Source organism: Saccopteryx leptura, chromosome 3, assembly GCF_036850995.1.
Source record: "Saccopteryx leptura isolate mSacLep1 chromosome 3, mSacLep1_pri_phased_curated, whole genome shotgun sequence".
Taxonomy (NCBI): Eukaryota; Metazoa; Chordata; class Mammalia; order Chiroptera; family Emballonuridae; genus Saccopteryx; species Saccopteryx leptura.
The window spans coordinates 100343450-100351969 of NC_089505.1; positions in this window are offsets into that span (position 1 = coordinate 100343450).

Genomic DNA, 8520 nt, shown 5'->3' on the forward strand with positions numbered 1-8520 from the left:
AGTAATGGTAAAAAGTTAACATTTTTTTGCACTCACGATGTGCTGTGTTCTTTTCTAAGCGTTTAGATGTGTTGCCTCATTTAATCGTCATAGCGATCCTGTCAGGTGGACATTATTATTTGCACCATTTTACAAATAAGAAAGCTGAGGCTCAGAGAGGTGAATTTACTTGCCTGAAGCCACACAGCCAGAAAGTGGCAGTGCTGGAATTTGAATCCAGTTGATGTAGGGTCGGCAGGTCTATGGTTTTAACCATTGCCCAATTTTGCCTAATCTTCTGTCTGCCCTTAGTAGGTACTCAACAAAATCTATGTCTGCATGAGTTTGGGGAGAGGGAGCTCTGACCAGCTGTTCAGCCATTCCAAACTCTTGGCATGACTGCCCCTTGAATGGCATGGGGGGCTTTGTGCTTACCTTTCCCTGCCCTGCTTCTGCCAACCTTCCAAAATAAATTCGTGATGTCCCACTGGGGGGTGGGGATGACTGTGAAAATGTGCTGGGAGGAGACACAACGGTGTCTGCAGTCATCTGTGTGGATTGTGAAACCTAGTCAAGTTCTGAGACCATGACTCACAGATTTTACGTCAAGAAGGAAATTACAAACAAGTAATAACTAGGAGCATCGTTTCACAGGGCGTCCTTCCCCGGCGGTGTTACCCTGGGCCCCTGACCCTATATTTTAGTCACTGCAGGCATCTGGAATACAGATGACAGTCGTGTACCCCCTCCCCCAAGCTCAGGGGGTCCTCCTTTCAGGTCCTCCCTCTGGAGAGTTGGATGTGCCTCTTCCCAAGCTGCCACCTGATCCTCATGTGATGTTCTAAGGTGATGGTTCTTGCTGGGAAGCCCGGATTTGAATCCTGGTTCAGCCACTTACTAGCTGAGTGCCCTTGGCAAGTTTCTGGACCTTCACACCCTATTCAAGGGCTAACCAGGGCTACAGATGCCCATGTCGTGGGGCTCCAAGAGGGCAGCATCCTTGTCTATTATACTATATATTATATTATACTTGTATATTATATTATATTATTGCTTAGAAAGGTACTGGCATATAGTAGGCCCTTAATAAATGTTTGCTGAATGAATGAATGAACGAAAGCTTTAGTCCATGGGTCCCCAAACTACGGCCCGCGGGCCACATGCGGCCCCCTGAGGCCATTTTTCTGGCCCCCGCCACACTTCCGGAAGGGGCATCTCTTTCATTGGTGGTCAGTGAGAGGGGCATAGTTCCCATTGAAATACTGGTCAGTTTGTTGATTTAAACTTATTTGTTCTTTATTTTAAATATTGTATTTGTTCCCGTTTTGTTTTTTTACTTTAAAATAAGATATGTGCAGTGTGCATAGGGATTTGTTCATAGTTTTTTTTTTATAGTCTAGCCCTCCAACAGTCTGAGGGACAGTGAACTGGCCCCCTGTGTAAAAAGTTTGGGGACCCCTGCTTTAGTCTAATGCCTAGATAATAGTCAGTACTGGGTCTCTGGCCACTGATATTATCTCTACTAATTCCTGAAAGAGAGCCTCCCGGGCAGCTAACCTGACAATTCCTGCTGTTCAGCCTGTATCTCTCTCAGGATCGATGAATACGATGGTTTCAGTTGGTTCTGGATGAGTTCACGAGGGTGACCCAGAGACTGGACTAGGGGGAGGGGGATGGAGGGACAAGAACCTGATCTTGCCAAGTTCACGAGGAAGATGGGGGCCCCAGGGCTGCTGCTACCTGTGGGGCTCAGCTGGGCAGGCAGCTCTGCAAACACTTCTCTCCCAAGCCTCTCTTCTCAGCTGTGGTCTCCTTCCACCCCTCTGGAGACTTCCCCAAGACTCCTCTATCCTTTGGGACACAAGGACCTTCTTTCTGCAGCTGTGGTGAGGGCCCAAGAGAACACCTTGATAAAAATAGGGCCTCTGGCTCCTTGCTTCAGTCAAGGTCACAGCAGGAACCAGATGGCTCATTGGAAGGGGCAAGAGGAGAGAGTGTAATGAAAGGCCTTCATCTCTCAAGGGGTTGGCAGGGTAAAGGGAGGGGGGAGCACCGAGCAACTAGCGAGAGTAGGAGGGCCTGGCCACCGTTACCCTGAAGTGGGAGAGGAAAGAGCACTGAGAGTGTGTGGCTGTGTCTCCAGGCAGAAGAAGCTGTGGCTTTAGAACTGAACACACTCAACCCAGCTCCGAGGATAGGAGGGAGCCAGGATGATAAAAACCTGTCCCCTGTCTCTTCCTTTAGACACGAGTCTTTTGCCAATGTTTCCATTGAACAAACCCCAGTGGAAGCCAGAGAACAGAGAAGCCCAGGTGCTTCCCCGGGTGGAGAAGGGAGGGCCAGTGGGGGTGGGGCACGTGGATAACACACAGCAAGCTTTGTTTTTTGTTTTTAGCACCTGTGTGTGCGATGGGCTTTACATACATTATTATATTATTATACGCATTACATATATTCTGACAGTTGCTCTGGGAGGTTAGGAAACCAAGACTCGGAGGGGTGAGGTCACTTGCCTCGTGTCACGCAGGCAGAGCTGACTCCAAATCCATGTTCTTCCTATGAAGCATGACTCTGACGGGGCTCACACTGCCTTTCTGGCTGTGCTCGACTTCCCAGGGAAATCTTTCTTGCCCGGGTGATGCTAAGACTCAAAGGGGAGGAAATTCAGGGGACGGGGGAGACTGACGACAGGGAAGACGTTTTACACTGTGGAGCCCCTTTGGTGTTTGCGAAAACTTTCCAGGACCACCTCTGAGGATGCGTGTCATCCAAGCTGTGATTCAGTAGCTGTGAAATCTACAAGGGAAGGGGGGCAGGTCCTGGGCTGGGGAGAGGCATCACCCACAGAGATCAGTGAGTAGTTAGGTAATTACCACCTCCTAGAGGAATAGATGCACGTATGTACAAAGAGGCATATATAAAGATGATCATTGAGGCTTTTTCTGTAATGTTGAAAACCTTTAAATGTCCATTGTGCAGTGTTGTGATGGTACCTGGGATTTAATTTATAGAAGTGACCGATGATGTCAGAGTGAGGCCAATGCCACTGAAAGAAGTTTTATTACTTACAGTTCCCAAGAAGAAAGAGCACATCATGTCACAGGAGGCCACATGGGGAATCACCAGGGTCAGTCAGGAGGCAGAAGGAGCCAGAGACGGAGGTGCCGGAGGTGAGGGAAGAATGGCCCACAGCCTTAATTGTGTTTTCCTCAGTAAGAATGAGCAAATCAGGGTAGGCAAGTTTGAACAAGTTTAGGATTGGACACTTTAAATAATGTCAGCAGGTTCTGGCTAGAGGGGTGGTCTCAAGCTGTCCAGTACTTGGATGGGGTGATTTAGGGCAGGGGAAATATTGACTTGGTGTGTGAGAGTTGGATAAAGGTAATGGTTGGGGACATGGGCTCTGAATAGGAAAGCTGTGTCCTAGGGCAAGTGGTTTACTATCTCTAGGAATTAGCTAGCCGTGGGAGGGGCAGTCTTTCCAGGATTAGCAAGGCCCTAGGATGTGAACCCATCAGAAAATATAGAAAATTAAAAACATGATTAATACATCTTTGGATTTACGAAATGACAGTACATTCATACTCTGGAATACAATACAGCAGTTCTGCCACAGATGACCTCCAAGACATCGTTAAATAAAGAAAAGAAGTTGTGAAACAATAATTACCCATATGAGCCTTGGCCAGATAGCTCCGTTGGTTAGAACGTCATCCAGATACCATGAAGGTTGTGGGTTTGATCCCCGGTCAGGGCACATACACAAACAGATCGATGTTTCTCTCTCTCTCTCTCCCTTTCTAAAATCAATTAAAATGTTTTTTTTTTAAATTACCCATATGATTCCATTTACATGTGGAGAAAAATAAACACAAAATGAATCTTAAACTATTGTACATCCATATGTATATGTGCAATGCACCAAAAAATGTATGATTGAATAGATATAAAATTAGTATCAATGAAAAGAAAGTCTTTTACTGTAACTATAGCTTTTTAAATGTTATAAGTATATACTCATGTATTACCTGTGTATTAAGTAGAAAAGAATGGATTTTAACAACAACCCAAGAGAGTAGGGGAAATTGGAGGAAGGTGGTCGAGAGGTACAAAGTTCTAGTTATAAGGTAAATAAGTCCTGGGGATGTAATGTACAGCATGGTGACTGTAGTTATTAATACTGCATTGTATATTCAAAAACTGCTAAGAGAGTAGATTTTAGAAGTTCTCACCACAAGAAAAGATAAATTTGTAACTACATGAGGTGATGGTGTTTACTAAACTTATTGTGCGAATCACTTCACAATATATATGTCAAATTATTATGTTGTACAACTTAAATATGTTATATGTCAATTATTTCTAGTTGTACAACTTAAATAAAATGTTATATATCAATTATGTCTCAATAAAACAGGAAATAAAAATGTAAGAACACCCTTTCCCCCAGATGATGCCAAACCTATGTGATGAACACTGTGATGGGGAAGCAAGGGGGCCAGGTGGTATGCAAGTAGAGAAGAGGTGTCCCTCACCATGATTAGGCAATCAAGGAGGCCTTCCTTGAGGAGGTGAGTCCTGAGTTATGTTTTGAAGGATAGATAATCATTTAGCCAGGTGGGGAGGTGGAGAAAGAGTATTCTAGACAAAGGGAACATTATGTCTGGAGAAGTGAAGGAATAGCTGTATTGAGGAACGTAAGATTAAGAGGGAGAAAGTTAAGGGAAAAAAAGCTGGAGAGCCTGACCTGTGGTGGCGCAGTGGATAGAGCATCGACCTGGAATGCTGAGGTTGCCGATTCGGGACCCTGGGCTTGCCTGGTCAAGGCACATATGGGAGTTGATGCTTCCTGCTCCTCCCCCACTCCTCTCTCTATCTCTCTCTCTGTCTCTCTTCTCTAAAATGAATAAGTAAATAAAAATAATTAAAAAAAAAAAAAAAAGCTGGAGAGGTGAGTGGGAGCAGATCTTGAGGGGATCTCATAAGCCCAGATCTCATAAGCCCAGCTGAGAGGTTTTGATTTCACCCAGACAGCAAAATGGGTGAAATCATTTTGTGATTGGGTGAGGAGTCTTGGAAGGACTTTCAGCTTTGCCTTGATGGGCTGGGATGGTGGGGGTGAGGGATGAAGACAGTGAGTGGGATGAGCTAGAAGAAGGCTAAGGATCAGTGGCCTGCCCCGCCCCCCCCCCCCCCAATATGCCAGCCATGGGGCTTTCCTCCTGAGCTCTGACACAGTCATACAAAACTCAAGCTGCCTCAGCATCACCTGGAGGGCTGGGCAAGAACCCAGGTTGCTGGGTCCCACCTCCAGAGTTTGTAATAGGTCTGGGGTGGGTCCTGAACATGTGAACCTCTACCCAGTCCCCAGGTGCTGCTGCTGGCTGGGGGACCCCACCTTGAAAACCCCTGAGATAACAGACCTTTCCAGTTCCATCTCCAGGCCTTTGTACTTGCTATTCATTCTAGGAATGCTCCCCCCCAATCGTTGTCAACTCCTCAAGGAAGCCCTCCTTGACCACTCACTCTAAAGTAGCCACTCAGTCACTATTGTCTTGCCCTGTTTTATTTTCTTTACAGTGCTGGTCACCATCAGAAATGATCTTGTGTCTGTGTTTGTTGACTTGTTTATTATATTCATTGTTGGTCTGCCTCTATTAAAAGGTAAGCTAAGCTCCAGGAAGGCAGGACCTTGGGGGCCTTGGACAGTGCTTGGCGTGAAGCAGATGCTCAGGGAGCATTCATGAAATTCAAAGTGGCTGGGGTGGCTTCCTGCAACCTGGGGGGGGGGGGGGTACTGGTGGGACTGGGGGTTTTGGTGAAGGACACCAGAAGAGAAAGCTATTGGGATATTGAACTGAGCTGTTGACAGAGGTTAGAAAAACTCATCCTCTTTTGGGGGAAGGGACAGGGTGGGGTGAAAAAGAGTTTAAAATAGGCGACCTTTTCAAGCAGATGTGGGAGGAAGGAAGGGCCCTGACATCACAGCTGAGAGGCTCAGAGCTGTTGTGGTCCAGGGGCCAGGGCCGCCAGAGCAGGCCCCCTGCCTGAGTCACTCCCATCTGTAAGTCAGGTGGCCAGACCAGGCCATGCCCGGGTGGGGATGTGGTCCTGAGAGGGTTGGGGAGGGCTGGGAGAGATGGCAGCTGCATTACAACCTGCCTCTCCTTTCTTCCCTCAGCCCTACTCCAGCCATTCACCAGCCCATTGCATTATGGAGGCCTGGGCCCGGCCTGGGTCCTCACTTTCCCTATCTGGGAAGTGAGAGGAGGGGGATGAGGGATCAAGTTCATTGCTCATCACAGAGGACCTCCCCAACACACATTCCACCCACATTTGCCTCGAGTTCTAGAACCATTCCCACCTTAGGCCTCCATTCAAGTTCTTTATTCGCTGTCCCCCCACCCAACACTCACTCTAGGACCTCCTCCCCTAAGCCAGCTCCCCAGCCTCCAGGCTTGTGGGTGCTGGGTGCAGACAAGGAGAGAGCATAGAGTTTGGATGCTGACAGCTGGTCCCAGATCCACCTCTCTCCTTCACGCCTTGGCGAATCTTTACCCTTCTGACCTCAGTTTTCCTTTCCACAGAGTGGGTACATCAATCTTCTAGATTGTGGTGAACATAAAAATAACCCTATTATGAAAGTTGGTTTCCTTTATCATTTTTCCCCAATTTGTTTTATTGTGGTGAAAATACACAAACAAAATTTACCATCTTAACCATTTGAAAATTTTTATTGATTCATTTTTAGAGAGAAATAGAGAGAGAAATGTTGATTTGTTATTCCACTTATTTATGCATTCAGTGGTTGATTTCTGTATGTGCCCTGACAGGTATCAAACCCACAACTGTGGTATATTGGGACAATGCTCTAACCAACTGAACTACCCGGCCAGGGCTTTAACCATTTTTAAGTACAGTTCAGTGGCATTAAATACATTCATAATGTACAACCATTACCAAACCATTCATCTCCAGAACTCTTTTTTTTTTTTTGGTGGCAGAGACAGAGAGAGTCAGAGAGAGGGACAGATAGGGACAGACAGACAGGAAGGGAGGGAGATGAAAAACATCAATTCTTCGTTGCGGCACCTTAGTTGTTCATTGATTGCTTTCTCATATGTGCCTTGACCGGGGGGTTACAGCAGAGCAAGTGACCCCTTTCTTAAGCCAGCAACCTTGGACTCAAGGTGGTGAGCCTTGCCCAAACCAGATGAGCCCATCCATGCTCAAGCTGGCGACCTCAGAGTCTTGAACTTGGGTCCTCCACATCCCAGTCTGACGCTCTATCCACTGCACCACCGCCTGGTCAGGCATCCAGAACTCTTTTTATCTTGTAAAACTGGAACCCATTAAACAATAGCTCCTCATTTCCCCTCCCCCAGCCCCTGTCAACCACCTCATACAGTATTTGTCTTTGTGTGTGTGTATGTGTGCGTGCGCACATGACAGAGACAGAAATAGAGAGGGGGACAGATAGGGACAGACAGGAAGGGAGAGAGAGGAGAAGCATCAATTCATCGTTGTGGCATCTTAGTTGTTCATTGATTGCTTTCTTATATGTGCCTTGACCGTGGGGCGACAGCAGAGTAAGTGACCCCTTGCTTGAGCCAGTGACCTTGGGCTCAAGCTGGTGAGCCTTGCTCAAACCATATGAGCCCGCGCTCAAGCTGGCAACCTCGGGGTTTTGAACCTGGGTCCTCCGCATCCTAGTCTGATGCTCTATCTACTGTGCCACTGCCTGGTCAGGCTGTCTTTTTTTTTTTTTTTTTTTTTTTTTTCAATTTTTCTGAAGCTGGAAACGGGGAGGCAGTCAGACTCCCGCATGCGCCCGACTGGGATCCACCCGGCATGCCCACCAGGAGACGATGCTTTGCCTCTCTGGGGCGTTGCTCTGTTGTGTCCAGAGCCATTCTAGCATCTGAGGCAGAGGCCACAGAGCCATCCTCAGCGCCCGGGCCATCTTTGCTCTAATGGAGCCTTGGCTGCGGGAGGGGAAGAGAGAGACAGAGAGGAAGGAAAGGGGGAGGGGTGGAGAAGCAAATGGGCGCCTCTCCTGTGTGCCCTGGCCGGGAATCGAACCCGGGACTCCTGCACGCCAGGCCGACGCTCTACCGCTGAGCCAACCGGCCAGGGCCGTGTCTTTTTATTTTTGACTGGTTAATTTCACTTAGTATAATGTCCTCAAGGTTCACCCATGTTGTAGCGTGTGTCAGAATTTCCTTCTTTTTTGGGGCTGGTAACATTCCATTATATGGATGTACCATATTTTATTTATCCATTCATCTGTCAATGACCTTTTGGGTCGCTTCTATGTTTAGTTATTGCGAATAACACTGCTATGAACACTGGTGGGCAGATATCTCTTTGAGACCCTGCTTTCAGTTCTTTTGAGTTTACACCCAGCAGAGGAATTGCTGGATCATGTGGCAATTGTACTTTCAATTGGTTGGAGAATCGCCATACTGTTTTCCAGTGATTGTACCGTTTCACATTCTCGTCAACGGTTCCTTTGCCATTTTTCCCGTTCAGTTCCAACTA